This window comes from Meriones unguiculatus, chromosome 4, assembly GCF_030254825.1.
Source record: "Meriones unguiculatus strain TT.TT164.6M chromosome 4, Bangor_MerUng_6.1, whole genome shotgun sequence".
NCBI lineage: Eukaryota > Metazoa > Chordata > Mammalia > Rodentia > Muridae > Meriones > Meriones unguiculatus.
The window spans coordinates 90,629,048-90,643,126 of record NC_083352.1 but is presented as its reverse complement, the minus strand read 5'-3'; the positions used below and the strand labels follow the sequence as shown (position 1 = coordinate 90,643,126).

General features: G+C 49.5%; 1 pseudogene; it reads left to right on the top strand.

Moving 5' to 3' along the window:
* Positions 1–1,845: 1,845 nt before the first annotated feature.
* Positions 1,846–10,572, top strand: LOC110546406 (2'-5'-oligoadenylate synthase 1A-like; annotated as a pseudogene).
* Positions 10,573–14,079: the final 3,507 nt, after the last annotated feature.

Here is a 14,079-nt window from a genome sequence, read left to right as displayed (position 1 = left end):
TAGCTGGCATCCAGTTGGCATGGAAACCAGCCAGGACGGAGTCAGTTCTCCTTAGGGGTGTGGTCCCTGTCAGGTTGCCCACGTCTCAGTGGATGGCCTCACACCTGTGTGAATATGAGAAGCACTTAACTGGATTCAGTGATTTATTCACTAGAAGAGTGACAGGAAGTATGGCAAGGGTTTGGGAGAAATCATGTGGGGGAGGGCAAGGGAGGGTGATTTTGACCAATACACATTGAACGTATATTATGAAAATTTCAAAGAATATTCTACAAAACAGCCAAGAAGATTCTTAATTCACTATGTTTTGTCCTTATAGAGGCACAAGCCACTGCTCTGAGCTGGTCAGTTGCTCCCATGAGGCCAAGAGGGTGACTCAGGGTCTTACAGCTTGGGACCCTCTGGCTCAGGCAGACTTGTCCGGGATGAGTGACACTCATTTAGACACCTGGGAGGGATCAGAAGTGGCATAGATGAGCTGGGCATAGTGGCACTCGGGGGCTGAGGCAGGAGGACTGCTGTAAGTTGAGGGCTAGCCTAGCCTATGTGACTATGAAACCCTGTCTCAAAAACAACAACCACCAAGGGTCAGTGAGATGGCTCAGTGGGAATAAGTGTTTGTCACCAAGCCTGGTGGCCTGAGTTTGGATCCATGTGATGGAAGGAGAGACAGCCGACTCCTACAAGGTGTCCTCTGACTTTACTCGGTCACACACATGAAGTGATAGAATACTTGAAGGCATAATTAGCTGGGCCCTCATCCAGATCTGCTCAGGACCTCGGCTGGCCTTTTATTGTCCCATCCTGGCATTCATGTGCGGGACTGTCAGCCTTGTAGTTACCTCAGGCATGGACAGGGTCCACCAAGGAGCCCCCATTACCAACCAGGCCGTGAAGACTACTGCGAAGGACTGACTGGCCTCTGACCTTGAACCACACAGCCACAGCTTCTGCTTCTTCAAAAACAAAAATCCCTTAAAGCTACCCGTTGCTTGTGGGCACAACCATGGACAGAGCCAATGTTTAGATTATTTCTTCAGGATTCTGTTCCTTGTTCTCTGCAGTGATTCCAACAGTGATTTAGGAGTGTGTATGTATACGTGTGTGTGTGTGTGTGTGTGCTTCTATTACTATTATTATTTTGTGAGATGGGGGGTGGTCAACATGGCAGATCCCCAAGTTCACATCCATCCTGGGCAAAGAGCTGAGATCCCATGGGAAAGGATATGAAACCTTCATCCTTTATGTATGGACAGATGGAGGTTGGGGTGGAGGCCAGTGAGACTGTTTTGGATGATGCCTTGAATGGTGGCCACATGGGCATGCCTCCGAGAACCCAGGGAACTGTAAGATCTGAAGGCTGAACTTCAAGCCAGCCATGGCCTTACAGACAGTTCACTATAACATCCCAGTGTGGACCAGTCACCTGTCACAAACCCATCACAGCCATGGTGAAATTGCACACAATCTTCTGAAATTTTTTTCACTTCTTCCTGTTTTAGCGAAGTGTGTGTGTGTGTGTGTGTTGCTGTTAAATGTCTAGAAGACTCTAAAACCATTTTTCTTTAGTAACTGTAGAAGACCAAGAAGGAAACAATATGTTTAAAATGCTTCATGCCTCCTGGTTCTCAGCCCGCTGTGTTGAGGGCTTGAGAATCCCAAGAAACGCAGCTAGTAAACACTAGAGCGTCAGAGAGCCCAGGCGTCGGACATGGCAGGTGCCAGGGTCTGTTTTGCATAGCCCCACCCTTCCTGGGAAATAGAAACCAGCTATGGAGATAACGAGATAACGGGCAGCAGGTTCCAGAGGAAATGCTGCAGTCAGTAAGCACTCCTGGCCCAGGAATGGATCTCAGCAGAACCCCAGCCTGGGAGCTGGACAAGTTCATAGAGGATCATCTCCTTCCTAACACCAGGTTCCGTGCCGAGGTCAGAGCAGCCATTGACTTCATATGTGCCTTCCTGAAGGAGAGATGCTTCCAAGGCGCTGCCCACCGTGTGAGGGTCTCCAAGGTGGTGAAGTTGAGGCCCCTCAGCCTCGGCTGACTGGGATGGGTGGGAGGGGACTCTCAGGGGCCAGGCTGCTGCCGTGAGAGGAAAGTGAGTTGCCTGCCTTCTCTGTGTCCCAGTGTTCTCGTGTACACCCCAGCTATAGCACAAGCCAGAGAACAGAACAGAGACCCCACCTGCTGCATGGCTGGACTGATGGACGCTCATTGCTCATGCTTCCCATCTGTCAGACGGGACTTCATGGCAATAGTACCTACCTCACAGTCTCTGTGGAGGCTGCATGTCAAGGCCATGCAAGAGGAACAGCAAAACAGCTCCAGAACTCAGAAAATGAGCCCCACCAGTTAGCCCAACACTGATGGGTGTGCCTCCAGAGGCAGAGCCCCGACAACTGCGCGTCCTGAGGACTTCACGCTGCTGTGGGGCATGGCTCCACTTGTTGCCCTTGTAGTCACCCCATCCTTCATAATACAGGAATTGTATGAGAGCTCCAAGGGGGTTTCCAGCCCCTCACTGGGCAGTGTCCCTGGCACTCACAATAACAATGCTTGATCTCTTTCAGGCATTGCTGCCGGAGCAGACCAAAGATTCAACCGCCACCCTTGAAAAGAACCTAGAGATGTAGATTGTTAGCAGCGACCACTACCTTTAGAAAGAATTTAGAAAAATGGACTGTTTAGCAAGGTTAGGTAAAGATGTTTCTGCTGGTGTCTGTGATGCAGAAAATCTTAGCGAACAATTTGAAGTTAAGAAAAAGGACACTCTTAATAGTTAAGCCAGGGACGTTTTGAGGTTGGTGAACAAAGAACAGAGACTATGGTGGACACTCTCAAGCTGGGCTGGTGACTAAGATAACAATTCCCTTATACTTGTTTTTGCCCTCAGCTTCCTGATATGATTTCATAACCACCGTTAATGAGTAGATGCGCACCTTAAATATTTAAAGTAGAAGTGGCTGATCGGTTTTTTATATATAAAAGTTTAGGTTTGTGATTCTTTTAAGATTTTTAAGAAGATTACCTTTTAAGATAATTGATTTTTTTCCCCTCTAACTGCAAATTGCAGTAAAGAAAAAAAAAACTGGCTGAGAAATTACGTTGGTTGCTCACACTATTTAGTTACAGATGTGTATGGGTTCTTAGAAATAATTTGGTTTTCATATTTGTCTTTTCATCCATAACACATAAAACATTTGATCTTACATATACTCATTGTAATCATTCACTGAAAGAAAAATAAGATGTAATCATACTACAACTTTTATACTTCTTGAGAGATTTTGCTGGGGTCTATAAATTGTGGGAGAAAAAAGCTAGAAGAAGCCCGTAAGAAAAGCTAAATAGAGAGAAGTGTGTTGGAACCTACCTGCTGGAGTCTGTCTTACTTCATTATCAAGTGTAAAAGTGTGTGTGTGTGTGTGTGTGTGTGTGTGTGTGTGTGTGGTGTGTGCATGGATGGTCTTTATTTCTCCTCCTTTCTTTCCTTTTCTACACACCTTGCCACTTCCCGTGGAAAGCCCCACTAGAGATAAGAGCCACAGCCCCTGCTTTCCGTGCTGGTGTAAGCCGGCACCAGAAAGCTACCAGCACTGGCCGGCCAACAGCTAGTTAATTCTGGCCCCTAAAGTTGCCACTATCAGTGGAGGCCACAGTTGGCAACTATCAGTTCCAGCCTGGCAGGTTGCCTCAGAAAAGGTCTGCTGGGTGACCAGCCAGCCATTGGTCTTCCCTCTGACTCAGTTTACCCTGTGGTGTTGAACCTGGTCTTAGACAGCTGCAGAAGTGTCATTTTGTAATGCCAACTCATCTGTGCCAGGTGTAGAAGCGTGTTAGTGATTGTGCTCAGCATTTTATTTAGGAAGGATCTCTGGAGTATCATTTACTATTTTCTCAAAAATTTTCTCTTTGTAAATTCAGTTTTCTTTTCTTTTTTTAAGATTTATTTATTATTTATACATGTACATCTGCATGACAAAAGAAGGCACCAGATCTCATTATAGATGGTTGTGAGCCACCATGTGGTTGCTGGGAATTGAACTCAGGACCTCTGGAAGAGCAGCCAGTGCTCTTAACCTCTGAGCCATCTCTCTAGCACCCCAAATTCAGTTTTCTTAATTTTAAAATTTGTTCTGTGACTTTTAAATATTGATACAGACTATCTTCATGTAAGCATGGTGAACTTTTAATGTATTCAGTTTAACACTCTGCTAACAACAGGGGTCATGACAAAAGTTTCATACATATGTGTTAATCTACACACAGTCTCCCCCACTCAGTACCATCCTGCTTTCTTGTACCCCAACCTGACCTCCCCCAGAAAACACTCCTTCAGACACACACACACACACACACACACACACTCACTGAAATGTAAACGTTATAGATAAACACAGATGTTCATCATTCTGAGTCTGGCTTATCTCCTGTCCCGTAAGGAGATCCAGAACCATCTATTTAACTCCATGGATCCTGATTTCTCTCTTCAGGGCTGACTAGTATTCCACTGCACATGTGCCAGCCTTTCCCCTCTGTCACCCTCGGTGATGGACTCCTGGGCTGTTCAGTGTCTGGGCAGACAGACAGACATGTGTCCCCCTGTCACTGTCATTCTTATTGTCTTTCAGGGCGGCTCCTCGGGCAAAGGCACTGCGCTCAGGGGCAGATCGGATGCGGACCTGGTGGTGTTCCTGAACAATCTCACCAGCTTTGAGGACCAGTTGAACCGACGGGGAGAGGTCATCAAGGAAATTAAGAAACAGCTGTACGAGTTGCAGCGTGAGAGACATTTCACAGTGCAGTTTGAGGTCCAGAGTTCATGGTAGCCCAACTCCCGGGCTCTGAGCTTCAAGCTGAGCTCCCCCCAGCTCCAGCAGGAGGTGGAGTTTGATGTGCTGCCGGCCTATGATGTCCTGGGTAAGCCAGCCACAGAGCCGCAGCCTGCCCTTCCTCATGCCTTCATCCTCTCTTCTATTTTTTTTTTTTGTGTGTATGTATATGTGTGTGGAGGAGGTATTCACATGTGTGCAAACATCTATGCACACATTTGCACGTGTGGGTAAAGGCCAGAAGCCGGCCTTGGATGCTGGTTACTTAGTGTTGGGAGGGTTACCTGTGTGCTGTGATGGAGCTGAACCCACAACTTCTGGCACCTGGAGCCTCAGCAGGTTAACGAGGTACACCGCAGGGGTGGGGGAGGGCTGCCCGCTCTCCTAGGGAGCATTTGCGGAAGAGTCTGGGGCTGTAAGCTGCTGTACTCAGACATGTTCAGGACTTCCCTGGGGCTTCCTCCGCTTTCTGCACGGCTTGTTTGTTTTGAGATGCATTGATGTGCTGTCTGGTCAGCCTGTTGGATGCTCCCGTCTCTACCTCCCCCAGCACTGGGTTTTCAGGTGTAGACCCTCCTGCCCCCTACCTCCGGCTTTTTTATGTGGGTGCTGGCACTCTGATTTAGGCCTTTGTATATACCTAAGGAGCCTTTTACCCACAGAGCATCTCCCCAGCCCCATGGCTCCTACAGAACACCTGCCTGGTGGGCAGTTCTCTTGGTGGATGGGTGTCAGGATTCTGTGTCTCTAAAAGTGGGACAGAGAGGTGTAGCTAAAACTTGCTGCTTGTTGCATTTTCTATCAAAGAATTGGAGACCTCAGACCTCCTTTGCAGAAGCCTGGGTGTCTGTGGGGGGGGGGTGCTTGTGTAGGATGCCGGATTTCTCAGAGGAGCTCTGTCCCCCTCAGGAAAACTGCAAACCCGGAACACATACACCCCAACCTCCCACATGAACACACGTTATAATGTGTCATTGTACATTAATGATCCTCTGAGTTAAAATCTCACACCAGGCCTGACACACGGTGTGTCTCCAAGATTACACTACCCAAAGACAACCAGGAACACCCTGAAAGCACAGTGGGGACTTGGGGAGCTGAGAGAATTCTTGAGGCTTTACATCTGGGGAGACACAGCACCCCCTGTTGGCCACTGTGTGAACTGCTGCTCTTAACTTACAAGGCCACTCTCCTTGGCCTAGGAGAGCCATGGAAACAGTACAGTCTCAGGCAGCAGGGAAGGAGAGGGCCAGCCTGAGAGCAGGACCAGGGCAGCGTGCTGTGGGAAGCTGCAAGAGCCTGAGAACCTGCTCAGTGGAGGGGCCTGGGCGGGGAGGGGAGGGAGCAGAAATGAGCTGGGAGGGAGGGTCCTGCAGAAGCCTGTCCTGGTCACGGCTTCCCCAGCCTTGGGAATGGCAGTGTGGGTGACAGCCCAGGAGAGGACCCCAGCCACATTCTACCCCATGTGATTCAGCAGATGAATCCCATTGTGTGCTGGGTCCTGATGTAGGAAATAAGCTCTGAGACATCCCCAGGTCACTGAGTGACTGGGCAGGTCCCAACCTCCATCACTGAGTGAGTTTGCCCTGTGCCAGCATCAGACCCTGCCGCAAAGGGAGAAGGTGACAAACTATAAAGGAAGATACTGTATGTCCTCTTCTGCCTCTAAACATTTGTGTATAGCCCGACACACAATCCATGCATAATATACAAAATAGGTCAAAAACTCTGTAAGCACGAAATATGATAAGCAGATGCAGAGCCTGCTCCACAGTGAGCTTTGACACCAGCAGGAGTGCGCATGCGACACCCACCCTGCAGAAGATCCTGGAGCAGGATCACGGTTGGCCACTAGGAGACGCTGTACAGCTCTCTGCTGTGTGGCACCGTGCGCTGTTTCCTCCCACCACCATCTCCAGGATGTGAGAAGGGCACTGCGCTAGGACCAGTTGGGGGCAGGGACATTCCAGGGCCACATCGCGTATGCAGTCCTGAGGTGCAGTGGGGCACATGGCTGTATGGGGAGTGGTGCTTGCTGTGGTGAAACCGCCCTGTTCACTGAACCCCAGAGCCAACTAATGTCACCACAGAGAGACCCAGGAACCTCAGAGAAAGGGTGAGGCATTAGAATTAACAACCTCCTTTACAGGTCAAGTCAGAAACAACTGCAAACCTGACCCCCAAATCTACGCCAGACTCATCAGGGAGTGCACTGCCCTGGGGAAGGAGGGCGAGTTCTCCACCTGCTTCACGGAGCTGCAGAGGAACTTCCTGAAGCAGCGTCCAACCAAGCTGAAGAGTCTCATCTGCCTGGTCAAGCACTGGTACCAACTGGTAAGGCATCTGGCCCATTCACTATGAGCCCCCTCTTCCAGGGTGTGTAGAATGGAGGGGATGATGAGGAGAGGGAGAGATGAGGAGCAAGATAAGATGAAAGGTATAGAGGAAAGGGAATGAAAGAGAATCTAGGGTGAAGGAGGAATTCAAGGGAGGGAAGAGAGGACCTGTGAGGAAGGAGAACTTTCCATGCTTGTTATGAATGATTTTTTTCTATTGCAGTTTCCAGTCGACTAACTCACTCTTTAGCTGTGTCTAATTCATTGTTCATGTGTCATTTTGATCTTTTGATTTCTCTTTCCTCCTTTCTCTCTTTCTCCTCCTCCTCCTCCTCCTCTTCCTCCTCTTCCTTCTTCCTGAGACAGGGTCTCACTGTGTAGCCCTGGGTGTCCTGAAACTCACTATGTAAACCAGGCTGGCCTTGAACTCACAGAGATCTGCCTGCCTCTGCCTCCTGAGTGCTGGGACTAAAGGTGTGCACCACCATGCCCAGCTTGATCTTTGGATTTCTAGCTGACTTTCTTTTCAAACATTCCTTGTCACTTTCTGTGCTTTGATTTTCCTGACCTGTCAAGGTATCATTTTGGTTTTTTTTTTTTAAACATCCATTTTTTATTGTTTTATAGAGTTTTTTTTTTTAAATAGATGTGTGACTTATATCTGGTGTTGGCATGTGCATACCTGTTCATGGGAGTGCATTTTGTGTATGTGGGTGTCAGAGGGCAATGTCAGGTCTCCAGTTACGTTCCATCCTTACATATAAGGCAGGGTTTCACACTTGAACACACTGTGCTGCACCAGCAGTTCTGGACAGCCATCCGCCCTGGGGAGCCCCAACTCCACCCCTGAAATTGCGATTATAAATCGGCTTCCTCACTAGCATGACATTTATGCATGTGCTGGAGATCGGACCTCCAGTTCTCACCCTTGCACAGGGAGGGAGGCACTTTACGCACTGAGCCGTGTGCCGAGCTCCTTCCTCGTCACTTCAAAGCCCGAGATGAAACCTTCAATACTGAGCAATCATCACTATCCGGCCCCCACCCTCGCTCCCTAGTTGTCACTCACGCTGCCATGATTCCTCCTGTGGCTGCTAGCAAATGCTCAGTCTGTGAGGGCCACATGGTGTCCATCTCAACCGGAATGGGTGAGGCTGTGTGACAATGGACCTGTCATGCCAACATCAGGTGGCAGCTGAATTGATCCAATGGGAAGTGGCCCCTCCACAACAGCTAGAGCCCCGTTTTTTTATGGTTTTTCTTTTTCAGTGTAAGGAGAAGCTGGGGAAGCCGCTGCCCCCACAGTACGCCCTGGAGCTGCTCACATTCTATGCCTGGGAACGTGGGTGTGGATCCAGTGAGTTCAACACAGCCCGGGGCTTCCGGACAGTCTTAGGCCTGGTCACCAAGTACAGGCAGCTTTGAATCTACTGGACAGTGAATTATGATTTCCAACACCAGGAGGTCGCTAACTACCTGTACAGACAGCTCAGAAGAACCAGGTAGCCTGTCCCCACATGGCTTGGCTCCGCAGCAGGGTGGGCCAGGCTTCAACAGTGTGGAAATGGGAGGGAGTAGCTCCATGTCGAGGAAGCATTACTATCCCTGTCTCTGTGCTGGGCTCTGCAGTCTCTGCAGTCACCTGGTTGACATGAGGCCCTACAGTGCTGGGAGGCTCTCCTGGGTGCAGATGAGGAGAACAAGGCTCTGACATTGTCCAGACCAAACAGCAAAGGGAGGGGAGCACACGGAGCAGGAACTGAGATATCCCAGCAGTAACAGCATCGTGAGGGCTGGGAGACACCAAAGACCAGCGGGTGGAACAATTAATTGTAAACAACGCAGTAGACTGGTCACTGAGGGAGTTTCATGTCTTGATCCTGTGCTGTGTTCAGCCTTCACACCTCAGCCTTTGAGACTGGCTGGTCCAACTCTCCCCACCTCACAGATCAGAGAGGCTAAGGGACCTGTCCCAGGACACACAGCTACAAAAGCAGAGGATTTGAACCCAGGCCTTCTAGGTCATGGCCAAAGATCCCTCCAGGCTTGCTGTATGCTGTGGGCAGTCACTCTGGCCAAACTTTGGATAGGGTGATCTGCTGGGCTCCCCTCCTGCCTCTGTGGGGTGGTACCTGGGCACTGGCCAGCTGGTCAATTCCTCTCTGGATATTGTTCTTCAGGCCTGTGATCCTGGACCCAGCTGACCCAACAGGAAACGTTGCTACTTCAAACCTGGAAGGCTGGAGGCGGCTGGCAGGCGAGGCCACTGCCTGGCTGCAGTACCCATGCGTTAAGAACAGAGATGGTTCCCCAGTGTGCCCCTGGGATGTGCCGGTGAGAATCTGTCTCTCTGCTGTCCCCTTGCACACAGCCTCATTCTCTTCATCTGCTTGCAGAATATCATCTCAAAGGTGTGATCTCCACACTCCTGTGCTAGTCAGCTGCTTCCCTTGTTTTATAGCCATTTTAGAAGCATTCAGAGATTTCACAGGCTGGCAAGAAAGCTCAGTGGGTGAATCACTTGCTGCCAACACTGAAAACCTGGGTTTGATCCCTAAAAGCCATTTGGTAAAAGGAAAAAGCAACTCTGCCATGTTTTCCTCTGACCCTCATCTCTGTGCTGTTACTCATGTGGATATGAGTACACACACACACACACAGAGTGAAATGGAGACTCAGTGCTGAAGACACTGGCTCAGGGACGCTCAGCTAAGCAGGGACACAGTTGGGATCCTGTGAACTCTGAAGCTAGTGCTCAGGTCCACGAAGCAGCCTACCTTCCAGGCCTCGTTGCCATGTGGCCAATGGGACTTGGGGCTGTGTCATACCAAAGAGACACAGAGGGACCTGCCCTTGGACCTGGGACTGAGGTCTTTCTGGTGTTAGAGAACCAATGATGTCACGTGTGGCCTCAGGCTGGAGCTGAGCATGGGTGCAGGGATGTTAGAATCGATCCCCAGGTCAGGAAGGAAGTGAGAGGGGACGTGGGAGCAGTGACTGAGGATGGTGGAGCAGGTGAGGCTGCTGTGGCCTTTGGGGCTTCCCAAGCAGGCACTGGCTATGTCCCCTCTGTCACTTGACAGGTCTGTCACTGACTGAAAGGCCCTCAGCTGGGAGGCTTCCAGGTAAGTCGTCTATATACCCTCCGGGGCCTGAGTCCTGATTGGCCTCCTGTTCACCTTCCCAGGAGCCTGACCAAGGGTTCAAGGTGGCCTGTCACAGCACCCACCTTCAGATCTCATTTGCATTTCTTCCCAGGAGGAATGTGGCTCCTGACATGATGCTGTGTTTTCTATTACAGACGGAGGTGGATGTTCCAGAGCAGAAGGACTGCTTTTTTCCTTATCTCTAATTTTCTCGTTTTTGTTTCTTTTTCTTTTTGGAAGGGCTACTTCTGTGTAGCCCAGGCTGGCCTAGATCTTGCTATCCTCCTACCTTAGTGCTTGCATGACTGCAGGGTAGGCCTGATGTGCCCTGCCTTCCCTCCCTGCCCAGGAGTCTCGGGGGTAAGGGGCATGTCCTCCTATGCTCCTGCCCTTGACCCAGAGAGGGCAGAATGTTGCCCAAGGGCACAATGAGGTAAGGTCTAACGTTGGATCAGCCTCCAGGCTTCTGAGCCCTGCCCACTCACCCTGATGAGCATCCTGACCCATCACAGACGGCTTCCCTCACAGCCTGCTACATCTGCCTTATCCTCTGAAAGTGTCCTCTGGTGGACAGAGATTCATTCAGACGGAGAGGGAAGAAGTCAAGCTTTCCTTCCATCTGTCCACTTGTTGGGAGATTCTCCAACAATGTCTGATCAGCAACAATAAACCAAGCAGATACCATGAGGGTGTGTGTGAACTCTGAGGGACGGGGCCTTAGAAGTACAGGTGTGTGTGTGTGTGTGTGTGTGTGTGTGTGTGTGTTCATGGTTCAACTAGATGCATTTATTGAGCACTTATTAATGCTCTACATGATCCAGGCCCTGAGGACTCAGCAGTGGGCAGAGCAGAACCAAACTGCTACAGTTTTGATTGTAGCATAGCTTGAGATCCTTCCAGAGCTTTCATACATGAAATGGTGACAGGAATCCTTGGCTCGCCCCAAGGATTCTAGACCTCCCTCTTCTGACACAGAAGCTGTCCCCATGGACATGGAGCAATGGGAATGTGGCCAGCACACTCAAGTGGCACTGTAGCTGCAACATGCAGGCTGGGGTTCCAGGAACTGCAGGGAAAATCAAAAGTGCATGGAATTTTTGACGCACGTGCCTTCGAAACATGGCTGTCTGTGGTGTCGCCAGTAACAATTTCCAGGGGTCCCCACTGTCTCCTGCCAAGCTGTGGACCCATCATGTCTGCTCTCATGTACCCCATGCTAAAGCAAGTCCATAGGTGATGTGCAATGGCCACATACCACTTCTTTATGATGGAATGACCGCTTGTGTGAACTTTGAGAGCCTTCCCAATGATAAGTGCCGTGGTGGTACAGCAGTGTACAGGAATGAGCATTGAGCAGCCTAGGGGAGGAGCCAGATGGTGGCAGGATCAGGTTTTCATGACAGCAGTGATGCAGGATCATCTGTCAGAGGGAGAAAGATGTCCACAGTTGACACTGTCGTATCACAATGTCTGACGGTTGTGCATCGTGTTTGCTCCAGACTGGACCTACCCCAGAGCCCTTTGGCCCAGGCATGGTGCTCATCCCTGCTCTTCCTGTGGGACGCCATATTGGTTCTGACTTACCATCCATCCTGGCCAGGGAAGTAACAGGGCTTGATGACAGACACTTTGGGTTTCTGAGCCCTGTCTTCAACTTTGATCTTCTGGCCATGGTCGGGAACTCTCCTGTATTAGTCAGGATTCATTAGAGTAGAAGAACTTATGGAATGAATATATAACCCAAAAAAAGGTTAATTAGAATGACTTCAGTCTGTGCTCCAAGTAATCCACAAAGGCTGGCTATGTATGGAAAGTCCAAGAACCTAGAAGTTCCTCAGTTCTCAAGGCTGAATATCTCATCTGGCCTTCCACAGATGCTGGAATCCCAAAGAAGCAGGCTTTAATGCCAGTGAAGCAATGGATGTGCTAGCTAGGCAAGGGCGAGGAGACAAAGAGCAAAGGCTTCCTCTTTCCTTGTCCTTGCATAGACTGCCAGCAGACGGTGTGGCCCAGATTAAAGGTGTCTTCTTTCCTCAAGGCCTAAAGTCACAAATCTTCCCACCTCTAGATCCGCATTAGAAGTGGATCCTCCTACTTCACTAGTGCGCCCTCCATTTTTAAATACTAGTTTATTCCGGATGTCGTCAAGGTGACAACCAAGGATGGCCATCACAAGGCCACCCCCTGTCAACTTGACACACAATCACATCTCCTTAAACAAAGCAACACCCAGGTCTCATAACATTGCCTTGACATAGCCATCCCGCATACAATTGCAAATGCATCCTGTATTCAACCAGGTCATACTTAACACCTGACATGATATAGCTATCTTTCGTGCAACTGCAGACACAGTGTAAATTTAGAAGAGGTGACATGTCCCTTGAGGGGCACTCTTTTAGTGTCTCAAGCTTAAAAATGATAACCACTGATGTGCTCTTAATTGACGTTACCTCTCATGACAAAGAAATTGAAAGAAAAACAGCAATATCGGTGCAGATAGACTCCTAACAAAATACAACAGGAAAACTCATGTCAACTATGATCGTTCATTCTGTAACCTACCACATGGCCTTAGCTGGTATTTGTCTCTGTCTTCCTCTACTACACACTGCATTTCCTTCACCCTCTGCAAGCGGGTCTTGGCTCTTTTCTAGGAGGAGTGACCCAGGCCATCACTCCGGATGGGTCTGTGCCCCTCATCACCCTGCCTGGATTAGGCTGTTGTAGTTTCCCATAACCACGGGGCATGGCAGCACCAGGAGATGCCCTGAAGGCTCTCCTGCACTCCAGACACAATCTCTCTAACCTCCATTGTGGAGAAGCAACCCAATCTGAACCAGCCAGCCCTCCCAAACCTGTTATTCCTTTCTTAGCCTGTTGGTTTAAGGGCATCTGAAACCCAAAGTGGCCATGGGGAATCTGCCTGAGCCTCCAGTTCAACGGAATGTTTGTGTGGCTCCTGACAGGAGCACTCCCCACTCTGGAATAAAAAGGTCATGGGAACAGGAAGCAGAACTTTTCCTAGTGGGTCACTGGGTGGGTGGGGGGAGACAGTGAGTGAAACTATTCCCCTTTCCACCTCTTGATTCCTGGACTCATGGATCCTGGTTATGGAAGAAACCATGCCCCGTGTATGGACACCGATTCAAAGGTTCTCCACCCCCTGGAGAACCAACCCTGCCACAGCCCTCCAGGCTTCTGCCACCTAATTGGCTCTGTAACGGTGTCTTCAAGAGGACACTGCATCTTCCTGTCAGGCCATCTGCTTCAGGTGGGTGAACATGGTACCTGGGACCAGTGGATTCCATGATTGTGAGCTCACTAAAGCACTTCTCTGGCTGTGAAGTGAATTCTTTGATGGGAAACAAAACTGTGTGGAACCCAGTGATGGTGGATAAGGGATTCTGTAACCAGATATTGTGTGTGTGACCAGATCTTTTCTTTTTTAAAGATTTATTATTTATACAGTGTTCTCACTGCACACCAGAAGAGGGCACCAGATCTCACTATAGATGTTTGTGAACCACCATGTAGTTGCTGGGAATTGAACTCAGGACCTTGGATAAGGGATTCTGTAAGTCCGTGGACAACCTACCTAGACACACATACTGAGCTTACTGGATTGTCTCTAAAAAAAAAAAAAAAATGTTGTAACAATCCATATTTGGTCTGTGACATGCGAGGACCCCACAGGGTCTTGTGTCTGGATGGGGGATGGACTCACTTTACTGCTGCAGAATTAATATGCCTTCATGTGAGA